Source organism: Lonchura striata, chromosome 6 (assembly GCF_050655825.1).
Source record: "Lonchura striata isolate lonStrDom1 chromosome 6, ASM5065582v1, whole genome shotgun sequence".
Taxonomy (NCBI): Eukaryota; Metazoa; Chordata; class Aves; order Passeriformes; family Estrildidae; genus Lonchura; species Lonchura striata.
Genome location: NC_140708.1, coordinates 3,279,449 through 3,293,384, shown reverse-complemented (window position 1 = coordinate 3,293,384; position 13,936 = coordinate 3,279,449). Strand labels below are relative to the sequence as shown.

Here is a 13,936-nt window from a genome sequence, read left to right as displayed (position 1 = left end):
TATCCTAAGCAGACATGCATCATCTTTCCTGTTGAAACTGGGATCCCTTATTCAACTTACAGATTCGTTTTGTTTAAAATTTATAAAACCTAAAGACTGTGCAAGGTGCAAGGTAAGGCAGCAGTGCAGAGAAGGAGGGTTTCATCATAAACAGCCCTTTTTGCATTCTGTTTATCAAAGGCCTGACTGATTAAATATGAGCCATTCATTCCTATTACACAGCAAAACTGCACCAGAGAGCCACAGGCCAGTCTGCAGTGGAAGGAAGGTGGCACCACTGATTCTTTACATCTCCTATACATCAGGGTTGGGGAGTTCAGGCCACCTTGACCTGTAGGTGAAGAACAGGTAATCATACACTTTGTGTCTTGTCCCAGATTCTCCTCAGGGAAAAGAGCCTTGAGCCAACCCAGAGTGTGAAAAGGGTTGGTTTTTCTGAGGGTTGCAGACTGCTGGCTCCCAGTAAGTTCTGTAAGCCTTGTACTCCAGGGCCATTCCTGCTTCCTGCTCCAGGTGGGAAGGCCTGGCACAGGATGCAGGCAGTGCTGCTCAGGCAGGGCACTGCCCACCACTTCCTCCCAGACCAAAGGAGGCCAAAAACCACCAAATTATTTTCACTTTTCCAAGTCAAGTCAGTCCCCCAGTGAGCCAAATATCTGTTGTGAACATTCCTAACCTTCAATTTGTTTATGTTCTCAGGACTTAGTACATAGGGACATAAAGATTTCTTCCAGATTATATCCTCTGTAGGATCTCTACATCTCTTCTCTTTCATTGATTTTCTTGGTGAACGCAGAAATTAAAGCCATCAACTTGGAAAATAGTTCCTTATTTGGAGTTTCAGTATTAAATATGGAAAAAGAAACATTTCCAGTAATTCCAAACTGGAATAAACAGCTCATCAAGTCAGTTATCTATCAATTAATAAATTAAAGATTATAACATTTCTCCTCAGCTGCTTCAACAATAGAATTAATTAGTTCTAATTAGAAATAAATGTCACTCCTTAAAGTATCTCAACATCAAAAATGTTGAAGCACCTTTCATTAGAGGGTCTCAAAACACTTTGCAAGACATTACCAATGCCATTTCTACAGAAATGGGGTTCTTTTCAGGCCACAGCAGCACTGGGAGCAGATGCTCAGTCCCCCACAGCCATTATTTTACTGACTGTTTTCTTACTCACAAGGAAAGTGGAAGCTGGGTGGGAGACATGAGTCATGTGAAATGAGAGCACAGCATCATGCAGCAGCAAGGGAGCAGACACCTCCATCCAAATTCAGAAAGGTACAGAATTTTCTAAACTAAAATATAACCTTAATCCTATAACAGCACACTTCCACAAATGTTGCTTGAAACCTATAGACTGTCAAGCCATAAAATACAATTACTCAGTGCTTATAATCACCACGTAGCCTGTTGTGGTTTGGCATGCTCTCCTCCTCCAGTGTCAAATATAAAACAGATGATGGTGGCCTACAGAACTTAGGGGAAACATAATGCCTGAGAGCAGAGCAAGACTGCATGGAAAAGCATTGTATCACCTCCAACAAAATAAACAAGCCAGAACTCTCACAAGATTCATACTAGCAATCATCACCACCAGAATAAATAGAGGGTTTCATTTTACTAGTTTTAAAATACTTACTCCACTTGGTGAATTATGGCTGTTTTTTCTAAAGTGGCTCCTAATCTGATTGCTCAGAGATTTATGTACAGTCACAAAGTTGGGAAATTATTATTGGGAATGTCTATTCAGATGAGAACTTTCTGAAAACTGAGATAGGGACTAAAATCAGATTTTATACTTGTCATTTAACAACCTATTATTAATAAGCTTTTTAACTGATGTCAGTAGAAATAATAACTTCGTTTTCACAGTGCCAGACAAAATTAATTCTACTGCTTAACCATATTTGTCCTCCCCGAGATGACTTAGCAGAAGCATATTGATGCTGTGGTAATCATTTAAAAAGACCCTCTCCTTAAAACACAACCCACTTTTATCCCAGTGCTTACATCAGCACCAGCAAGTAGCACTGACCATACCTGTCCATGATAAACTGATGAAATCCAGCTGAAATGAAAATAAGCAGTGACCCACCTGGTAATGACCATATCACCACTGCACCACTAATAACACGTGTGGAAAGATGTGTCCAAAACTGGACTACACTCAGGAAGCTGCTACCCCACCCTGTACCCCATATCCTCCACAGCAGCAGCTTAGGAGAATTCTCCTGCATTCCCAGATGGGGTCAAACTGCCAAAGGCTGCTTTTCCCCATGATGGGCAGGTATAAACTGTGTTTTACAGGTTAAAAATTCTGATCCAACTTCTGGTGACCCCACTAGCATCACAAAGGATGAGAGGTGGCCCTGGAGAAACTAAGAATCAAACCAGAACAGATGCCAACAGGAAAATCGTTTTCATTCCACTGTGCCTCTGTTTAAAAAGCTAAAAAGCTCAGATCATGATGATACATGATACAATAACCTACCTAGACTGCAAGGATGTATTTGCATCAGCACAGACAATTGCAACACCTCACAAAGGAAGGAATTTATACACAGGGCATTGAAATGTTTGTGCTTTCTCCTGAACCAAGGGTATCACAATCACAGTAGGAAATGTCATATCAGACATGCCTAGCAGGCTTTCTGACTGGGTGCAACCTGTGTATAACAAGTAGAAACAAACATATACCAAAAAAAACCAGAAGAAAAAAGACAGCTCACCATAGTTAGAAAATGATGTCTCAGCCCTTGACATACCCATGCAGGAATGTGGATCACGTATTATACTTCAAATAACATACCTGTAAGTGTTCTCATTACATACTTAGAAATGAAATCTTTTTATAGAGAATTTCCACTAAAACCTTACCATCACTGAGGTCTGGCAGCAAGTTCTACAGATGAATTATGGACTGCGAATAAAAATATTTTAATAAGCCATTTTAAAATAAATTCTTTTTCCCCTGAATCAAATGCTCCTAAACATTTTCCTCAGAAAACTCCAAACCATTTTTGTTTCAACTAATCCTCCTTGGTAACAGGTAATTAGAATTGACCACAAACCCAAGGATAAAAGGCAAAATATTTACACAAAGGCATTATTAATGTACTCTTAACAATTATGTTACTGTTAATTATATAATTAGTTATATTAATGTACTCTTTTGAACTGTGTCCAGAAGGACACAACATAGTCTTTTTTCACTGATAACACTAAGAGCAGATGTCTTTGGTTAAAATCATTCCTACCATTGCCAACAGGCAATACTTCACATTTGTGAATTGATTCTGCTTGGTAAACTCGTGCTCGTTCACATAGCTTTGTCGAGTTCTGGAAGGTCCTGTTTGCATTCCTAGATCTGACTGACCCAAACAATTTATATCACCTGCACATTTTGACATTTTCCCTTTCCCAGAGACTTCATCTTGCAGCACACAAATCTAACCTGAATACCTGAGGGCTCCCTGCTGTTAACCTTTTGCCATGTAGAAAACTGACACCTCATTTCTTCTCATTTTCTGTCTCCAGACAGTTTCTACTACAGAAGAGCAGCTCCCCTTTCACTTCAGCAATGTTTAGCTTCTCAAATAGCCTCTTATGATGAACGCTAGCAAAGGTTGTCTGAGTTAAATCAATGTTGTCAATGTGCTCTTCTTTACCCTGGCAGACAGCACTGATTAGCTGCTGTGGTAGAGCTGCCCTAGAAAGAAAATATTCTCTGGGCTGGTGCTACTTGAAAGCACCTAAGACAGCAGTAGTTACCATCCCCCATTTATCACAGCCCCTCAAAATGGTGTTTAGGGGACTGATAAACTGCAGCTTTGTGCAGTCAGTCGAGTATCTGCTGTACCACCCCCCAGGAAACACACCTGCACTGGACTTCCCAGCAGTGGTTCAGAATTTCTCTCTATGCCAAGTTCAGGCAGTGCCTGTAACGTTATCCTTAATTCAGCTGTTTTCTGATTTAACTATGCTTCGTGCTAGTTTATAACAGGACATGCTTCTACTATCCTAGACATACTACAGAGCACTAAGGCTCTGCAGGGTGTAAAGATCCAGCTGTTCTCTTCAGCTTCACACACTGGATTAAACCTTGTGGGGTTTATCACAGAGCTCTCATTCCACAGGCACAACACAGTCGAATATGAAATTTGAGATTTATCATGCTAAAAACTATCATTCAGTAATGGGTGTAGAATTAAATTTGATTAGGGTCTTATTGTTGTACAGTGCAAAAGTGTGTAAATTGCACAAATTAAAATCTGTTTGTGGCTGGCAAATGGAAGTGCATGTAATACTAGACACAAACAGAAAGCAGGTTTACAAGAATAGCAGATGTTCAGAAAAAGGCAGAGTTACTTCAAGTAATTTTTGTTATTCCAACAGTCCATGCATGATTGCCTCTAGAATATACTGAAAAGAGACGAAATATAACATGTAAAATATTTGGTTGTAAAACACACATGAAATATGTCACATTTTTTGTTTAGCTGATTAAAACACCATCTTATGAAAAATTAATACTGTCTTATCTGAGCTGTTTTTCCCTAAAAAGAAAAATGGCCTCTTCATCCCACAGATAAATACACCACAGTTGAACATACTCTAAGAAAACATATTCTCAGCCACCCTACACATATATACCCAGAAGCCACTGCTTATTAACCACAATAATTAAATACCATTAAATGGTATCCCCAGATACCTTCCTGGCACGACAATCCAAACAGAACTTGTTTGGAATGCTGCTCCACATAAAAAGACACTGGCCTGTGTGCTCAGTAGCTGGGCACCAAACCCTGGGCTGGGCACTGTCCCTGCTATTCCAGAAGTTTGGTAGTGGCACCAGGGCTGAGGGGCAGAAGGACAGACAGCCACCCTGACCTTCATGGGAACAAACTCCTCTCTAAATTATGAAGGTTCTACTGTCATCCACTCATACAAATCCACAAATGAGACTCATTATCATCCTAGTGGCATTAATAGTCTTGCTTCATTCCATCAAGCTGAACAAAGTGATGGATGTTTTTGAAATAAAATTTAGATGACTACTTCATTAGTTTTTTTTTGTTTTTGTTTTTTTTTTTAAAGATTCAGGTTTCCATTTGCAATTTCCCTTTAGGTGGCTAGAACAGGGATTTAGAAGTTTACCTCTGGTTTGAACATTGTCCATACATGTTTTCCCTTCACAGTTCTATGTAGTGTTCATTCTTAATGTACTTAATTATCTGTAGATGTATATTTAGAAAATATACCAGCATACCAAGCCATTATTATATACCTGTTGAGAGAAGCTTCAGAAAATTGCCTGATGTGAAAAGGCAGAAGTACAGCAATTTTCACAGTAATAAAATGCAGGCCTTTATTTACAAAGAAATAGAGCAATATTTATCTTGCAGGTGCTATCAGAGCAGGGCTTATTTTTACTTTCTGTAATAAACTTAAGCAAACAAAATTTAAATGAAAAACCATTTGGAACTAGGTTACAGAAATTTTAACTTAATATGGAATATTGTGAGTTCATTGCCTGCTATTATCAGATCAGGATTAGGTGTATTTGTGCTAAGGCTGTCCTTATAGCCCTGTGGAAGGTATAATATTCTTTCATTTCTGTAATAAATCAGCTGTTCTCTTCTTGCACATAAAATGTTATATACATGTAAAACAGCATCTGGTGGAGAGAGAAAGGAGGGGATGTGATTGACATAGGAGTCCAAAATCTGCTGTTGCTCAAATCCCATATTATTATACAGCTTTAGGCATCCACTGCAAAAGTAAGACTGAAGATTTGCTTGCATTATTCTCTCCATGATACATTATTGACAGTAACAGCTACCATTATTTTGGGAAGTGATCTGGACAAGCTTCCAGAGCAAAGCAGCATGGAAAAACATTTTACCCTAATTGTTTAGGGCTTATCCTTCACTAGCCAGTGAAGCATTCTCTTTCCTCACGAAAAATACTGCAGTTTCCACTTGTCCTTGTATCACTTGCCTTGTATTTCTAAAGTGAAACCAGAATAGTACCAAAAATGTATCAAATGCTGTCAACAAACAGCATTTCCCACAAGGTTCAGGGCCAGTCTTTATGAGGTTCAGGGCAAGTCTTCAGCCTCTGTGTCTGCAGCTAAGCTCAAAATCCATCACAAAAAAATATTAACTAATACTGATTCAAGAACAGATTTAAGCTGCTGAGTGAAACAAAATTCGAGTCACCCACTCCCATAACATAAACCCCTAATAAAGCACAGACACTCACCAGTCTGACTGCAAAATTCATCTGAGTATTAACACTTGCAAAACCAGCTGAGAACCCCAGAGAAGGAGACACATGTGGGGAGACTTTATGTCTCCTTTTCCTTGTCTGTCTACAGGCCCATAGGTAGAAAACGCACTGGCCAAAGTCAAAGGTGAAGCTGTGCTTTCCAAAAGATACAGAAGACAAAAAAACCCTATCCAAATATGTATGTGTTTCTATACAAATGCTGAGAAGATTAAAAAAAAGATGGGTAGACTACAACACCTACCTGTAGGTATGTTTTGAATAATATCAAACACTTGGAGGAAAGAGATCATTATTGGTACTTTAGTATCTAGATAAAGGATATAAAAAATGCAAAAACTCATGTCAGTACAGGAATCATGTCAAGAAATCGTATCACAAATATCTTAGAATCATATCAGAGCTTGGTGAAATGTACCAACAAGAAAAATAGAATCTCTATGAAACTCCAAGTCCATGTTCAAATACAGGAAGAATACATTATTAAGGACAATCTAATCTTTTTCATTTGAGAAGAGCAACCCTGTTGTGCCCAGAGAAACTAGAATGATTGCTAGCACAGGAAAACAGCAGTAATGGTAGGGTTTTGCTATTTCAGACATGCTGTGTGACAAATATGATCTGTAGATTGACTTCAGGGAGTGTCAAATAGGGGATCCACTACAAAAAGCCACCTTGTGACAAAATCACAGCAGTGTCAAGGTCCTCATCAAGAATATTACTACCAAAAGGCAGTCTGTAAGAGAGACCCTGATACAGTAAGATTCATTATCTCTAAAGTAGACAAAAGCTTAAAAAAATTCCACTTTATTTTAAAAAGGTGCTATAACTAAAAGTGAAAGCTTTTTAAAAGAAACAAAATTTCAAATCTTAGGTATTGGAAAGTATGTGAAGGCTATGTAAGCACAGCATACTAGGAGGTGAGAATATACCACTCACCTCAAAGCACCTTGCTGAAAGGCTAACAGCAAACCAGCATTGTGTTGGAAAGGCAGGTTAGGAGAGGGTGTTACCAACAACAGCCTCAAAAGAGATTATGGCATATGCATGTAACAGAAATGAATATAAGCCATGGCAGGCTAGTTGTAAAAAACACAGTATGACAGGCCACAAAAGGCTTTAAGTAGACAGAATTGCAGCACTGCAGTAATCTTTAACACACCTTCATCATTACGTCAGGAGCAGGATGGCTGCCAAAGTCTGTGGGATCAAGCTGGACTACCCACAGAAAACACAGTGACTGTACAAAAACCAGATGGATCTTTTGCACATTTAGTACAGAAAATCGCTGGGAGGTTTCCATAGATGAAAGAGTGATGCAGCTGAAAATGTGACCAAAAATGAGCTGACATTTTATTGCACAACAAATTGAAACACTAAACTGTAAGAACTCACTAGGACCAGACAGAATTCACCCAGCAAATGAAAAGCAATTCACAAATAAAATAATAACCTAATCACTATAATATACATTCTAACACTTTGGAACCTCACCAGCATCAAAAGAACACAAGACAGCACAAATGACAGCATCTTATTAAGAAGCTTTGACCACAAGGACCAGTGCAGATAACATCCATCCAATGTAGACTGTAGGCAGGGACAATAATAAAGGACCAAAGTAATAGGCAAATGGACAAGTACTGTGTCAATTATACTGAGCAAAGGGTTAGGAAGAGTTTTTAAAAGAAAATTCATACCTCATGAAGCTATTGAAACTTTACGTAGGACTCAATTAACAGCTGGGAGAGTTTTACAACTAGTTCTTAAAATATCTAGAAACCTATTAAAACTGTATCTGTGGAGAGACTGACATGTAAAATCAAAATTGGCACACACAGAGAATAAAATTAAGTCTTCTGGACTCTCAATCCCACCTGTCTCATCTGGGATTTTCAGAGGTTAACAGAACTGGGCACCAATGGGTAATTCTTTAAATACTGGAATTGAACATTTTCTGATATGGTTCTGTGACAAAGTGAGCTCCAGCCATTCCACTAACAATTTCCTCCAAGTCACTTTGCTATTTCAAGGTAAAGTTGATTCCTGGAGTGGTGTCACTTTTCTGCTTGAACATTGTAATTATACAAATCCAAGTTTAATAATCCAAGCTATTCAAGTTTAAAATAGACACATTGTTCCTCTTTTGCCATGGCTGTTTCCCTACTTTCAAAACCCCTCCAGCCTCAATTTACCCCAGTCCCAGGTATTCCACAGCTAACACCATGACAGACACTTTACACAAATACACTTTTAAAGTCTACAGCAGGAAAGAAAGTCTCCAGGCAGGGAAGGTCTGTGACCTCTCCCTTTTCCCAAGGAAAGGGAAGCCTGTATGAGAGTTGCAGCCCAAGGAAGGCTGAAGCAGGAGCTCACCAAAGGAGGATGGAGATGGGTGGGGGACCCCACGTTACAAGGCCCCCTGCTTCTATTTCTTACTGCCTCTCTCCTCCACAGCCAAGCTGCCTGTGCCCCTTTCAGGTGGCAGCTCTTTTCCTTTTCCCCTTAACATGTCCCCACCAGCCCACACAAGGTCCAGGACCCCGAAGCAAGCTTCTGGGTCTGTACAGAGGCCCTGGGAGCTTTGAAAGCAGAAGTGAAGGGAAAAATAAAGTTAAGAGTGTGGGGAGAGAGCAGGAAGTGAAGTGGGATAACGAAGAGGGAAATCCAAGCACTTCTGGAGGCATAAGGGAATTAGAAGAACCAGATGACTGCAGCTGTGCAGGTGAACACAGCAGTGTGAGTACTGCACTAGAACACAGGCATGTCACTGTTCTCTGCTTCTGCCTTGCAGCAGTTTCTCTTTTGGAAGGGCACTGTGTCCATCAAGATGAAGCACAAAAGCCTTAGAGACTCGCTAAAGGCCTGAAGTTTTATAAATCTCAACAAAAGTGCATGGTGTGTCCTGCATACACTTCAAAGGAAAAAGAAATTACAAATGGATCTTTAAATCTGTGCTAAAAACCAGGAGTGTAGGAAACAAGTCATACATCCACTCTTTCCAAAACCAACCCTTCACAGCCACCATCTCCACTTCAAATACTATTTCCTGAAACAGACCCTTAGGGGAAATGAAACAAACTGATTGAGGCTAGTTTTACAGCTAGCTCCTCAATGCCTACAAGCTGAACTGTGTGCTCAGCCTTGGAGGCCTCATGTCCTGGGTACCAGTGACCCTGGCTGAGCACTGTGTGCCCTGTGTGCAGGCTCTCGATGGCACTGCTGCCCCGACACTGCTGCTGCTCACGCCTGCCCACCCTTAAACACAGCCCTGGGACAAGAAATCCTCCACTGCTGTGGGGCTGCTCAGCACACTGAAGGCACGGCAGGCAGTGCATCCATTTCCTGCCCAGGCACGTTGGGCAGCTCATAGTTAAACCTTCTGCTGCCAAGCTTTTGAATATTTTTCCATTAACTTCTACCAGACAGTTTTGAGCAGCTCTCCTTACAGACTACCACTGCGACTTCCAGAAGAAACATTAATTTAATATGCTATGCTAGTACTTCTCTTACAACAGTAAGAGAGCAAAGAAAAAGCTTTATAATGCAGCAGAGATCTGGATTTAGCAATTAAACCTTCATTTGTATTTCATTTAGCAGTATGAAAATTCTGCCAACATCTTCAGAAGGCTTTTAATATATCTGCATTAATGCACAGTTCATAAGCCAGCAGTGCTTTCATTTAACTAAGTACTCAAGTGCAGCTATAGTTGCTGTATCAGCTGGTGCATGAGGAAACATTCCCTTGGTGTGACTGGACTGTCCTGTGAGCTTCAGGGAAATGACACAGAAGCAGCTCCAAACCCAGCTTCTGAAGAGCTGGAATACGTGACACTTGTTCCTAATCAGAAGCAGATGATCTTTCAAACATACATTCAGTGACCCAACATCACTGTTCAGAGTAGCAACAGTAGAACATGAAGCAATTTCTATGTGAAAACAAGAGCCTTTCAAAATACAGGGATTACTATAACCCATCTATTATTTATGTTTAAAAGATGACTTGGAATGTAAAAAGGAATGATGCAGTGTTTCCTTTAAAGCAGAAAGGAATAATGAGAGTTCTATTAGTCAGCTACAGAAAGGGCTCCATGTCCAGAATCTCTGAAAAAGCCAAACCACTCAGTTAAAAAAAAAAAAATCTGAAGGAGAGTTTTGCTCAGAAAGATGCTTATGAGATCTATATTGCCTCATTATACAAACACAAATGCAAATGCAGGGATCTATAAAATATAAAGATTAACTCAAGGTATCTGTTCCCTGTCAGCAGTGCAATAGGAATCCATCCTGCTTGCAGGAACAAACCTGCTGTGCAGGAGCTCTGCACAATAGACATATTTTCTTGTCACAATCAGGATTGCCCAAACCATGCTTATCTTCCAGAACAGCATCTTAAAATTGATTCCTTATTACCAACCCCTCTTCTGTCAGCTTCCCATACATTTATGAGTGATAATGCTTTCCTGGCCTGAGTCACAAACTTATTCTTTTAAAACATTTTACATCTGTATGCAAGGCAAACTGCCTATCTTCTTGAGCAGTTAGAAAACTTGAGTCCTCCCACATGACTCACCCAAATAATACCACTATAATAACATCCCTTCTTTTTTTTTAATATTTGGAATTAAACATCAATACAAAGCAATTATTTAATTGACCATCAATACTGAAAACAGTAATACGAATGAAAATTTTATTTATCTGGCCTTAGAATTCACCCTCCCAACATTGCAAGATCAGCAATTACAGTACAGAGCAAATTATCCGTTGTGAAGAATTCTCCCACATCTAGAGTTAGTCAGGGCTCGTGTTGCCTTCAAATGTGTAATAAGGTGTTATAAAGAAGAAAAACCTTCAGTGCCAGAACATGATCCTCTTACTTACACTGGCTAATGACAACCAGTGGTGTTTCCTGAAACTCGTATGAGCACTTGTGTCCACAAGAGCTAAGGACACCATTGTCTGAGTCTGAAATTACATTAGACTGGGAATAGAATAGAAAAAATTACCTTTCAGGACAAACCAAGCTCCTGCACATTTGAAGTCTCTCCTCCAGCCTGGAACATAGTCTAAGGAACAGCATTTCAGAGAGGGGAAGCAGCAGCACCTGTGCTGGGACAGCAGACACCCCCAGGAGATGCACAAAGAGGTCTCACTTTAACAGGGCTCCCTCAGGTAACACTCTGAGGTCTGTCAGGTACCTCTGAGCACTGCTAACGAGTCCCTTCTCCAGATCGAATCTGTACTTAGTCTGACAAAGCACCAGTGAGGTTCAGATGGTCTTTTTGTTCTAGGAAAAGATGATATTCCCTGTGCCTCGGACATTGTTTTAGAAACATTATTTAGAAAATCAGCTCTTAAGCCCTGGGCTGTGCCTGTGATAGGCAGCTAGAGAGAGACAGACTGTTGGGTGGCTTTGGTGTGGTGTTTTTTATTAAATTTGTTCTTTTCAAAGCAGGTAGAGCTATGATTTCAAGTTTATCACCACTGTTCCAACAGTGTCTTAACTACCCAGTTACCCAATCTCTTCCTCAAATAACTTGGTTCATTTCATCCAGCTGCTGATGTTTCATCTTCAGCATAACAAAAAGTAACCACATTTCTCTGTGCTTTTGGTTTCCTTTTTTTTTAACGATGTCAGCTTTCAAAAGCAAGTGCAGGGCAAAGCTCCTCTCTAAGGTTCCTGACAGCCCTTCTGGCTGCAAACTACAGCAGCAGTGAAAGCAGGTATAAAGGAGCAGAAGGGGAGCTGCCAGGGGTCAGCAAGTGAGGAGAGAGGTGGGAAGGAGCAGTGCCAGGAGGCTCAGAGCACCAGGCAAGTGCCAAGGAAAGAGGACTGAGCCTTCAGCCAGACCCTGCTGCTGACAAGGCAATCCAAAGTTTATGTACTGTCTCCAAGGCCTTCAGGAAAATTAGCAGAGTAGATAATGAGAGAAACTCTTATCAAGGAGGAGAATTTACTGATCATTTCCACTCCAGGCTGCAACTTCACAGTTACTTTAAACTGACCTAATTACAGACTGTTGAAGAAGGCTATCTGATTTTCTCTCTCTCCCCTGCTAGACCTGGTACTGAGCACATTGAGCAGGATTTGGGGTTTCACACAAGGCTTTTATTCACTCAAAAAGTAATTTTTGAGCTTTTTCGAATTCTTAACAAGTTACTGCTAGGCTGGATCAGTTCCTTCCTTTGGCTCAGCCCAAGCACCTCAAGGGAACATTAGATTAAATGAGCTATGAAACCCCATCTGACAAAGAACTCAGCTCCATCTAGAGACACAGAAACACCCTGGGTCCTGGGCAGGCCTCCACCTTCACAGCAACTCCCCTGGTTCTTACAGAGTCCCAGCCTCTGCTGCTCTCCAAGCACTTCATCCTGCTCAGCTCTTTCCCACAGCTCCAAGGCAGAAAGGCCCTGTGTGCCACCAGACTGCAAATAAGCAGTTCCAACATAGCAGTGTGCACTGATGACAGACCTCAGGCTTCCAGTAACATGACACAGCTAAGGAAGATGGCAGGAAAGAACATTTGGCTACCAGTATTCCACAAATAGCCAATTTGAAAAAAAAGCTGTTCAAGTTCTAGAAATCTGTCACTTTTCTATTTTCATGGTTTTTTCTCATTGTTTCATATAAATGTTCAGAACAGACTTCATACTTCTAAGATCTAAAATAGGTATCTTTGCAGTTTTGGGCTAGAAGATACTTCACAGATACAAAAGCTCAGAAATTAATCTGTGTGATAAATGAAAAGAGGAATCAAATGGCAGCAGCTCCAGTTCTGCAAATCAATTAGTAATCATTCAAAAAATTAAGTAAGAATATCTTTATAAGCAGAATTGCCATCTTCACTTGTCGGCAAATAAGCAATTTATTTATTATCAGCACCTGCTCAGACAAGCCATCTTTGAATTTTCTCCTTGCTGTGTCTCAATGACATTAAATAGATGCAAGAATTGCCTTTTGGCAATTCTTGGGGCCCTTGTCCTTGCTTAGCTGCTCAAAAGCCACTCCTGCCTTGGGAAGAAATCCTTCCCTGGAGGGTGGGCAGCCCTGGCACAGGTGCCCAGAGCACCCGGGGCTGCCCCTGGATCCCTGGCAGTGCCCAAGGCCAGCCTGGACAGGGCTTGGAGCAGCTTGGGACAGTGGAAGGTGTCCCTATGGATAAGCCACTGAATACTGAGAGCTCATCCCTGCAGAGAAAGGTTTAGGAACCTAAGTCCAATTTTGCAGATTTTATCTGGTCATTTCCTGAGCCGTAATTCTGACACCTTATGACCTTACTTGTATTTGCCAAGAACACTGAAATAACTGAAAATATTTCAGCATTTTCTTGGATAATTGTTGCCATGAATATTCCACACCATTCAGATACAGTCAAATCTAGCTTGAGCTCCTCAGTACTCTCACAATTTATTAGACAGCAAGAGAAAGTACTTTATCCTGTAGGCATAGACCACTTATAAACAAGGCTCATATGAAAGATGATTCTTCACTTTGTAAATTCCAGTACAATTTGCAGGAGGATGATGAATAATAGAAGTAATTATAGTACGTCTTAATCTCATCTAAACCAGCTTCTTGGGCTTCACAGAGAAAAAAGGAAAAAGTTATATAAGATCATTTAAAAAAATGTTT

The 13,936-nt window shown here is 40.4% G+C and overlaps 2 protein-coding genes across 16 annotated transcripts in view; one reads left to right on the top strand and one right to left on the bottom strand.

Moving 5' to 3' along the window:
• Positions 1-13,936, bottom strand: part of CTNNA3 (catenin alpha 3) — a 426,948-nt gene that overhangs the window by 239,718 nt on the left and 173,294 nt on the right. The gene's annotated exons all lie outside the window — the stretch shown is intronic.
• The window catches only part of LRRTM3 (leucine rich repeat transmembrane neuronal 3), an 80,537-nt gene that overhangs the window by 15,948 nt on the left and 50,653 nt on the right, over positions 1-13,936 (top strand). The gene's annotated exons all lie outside the window — the stretch shown is intronic.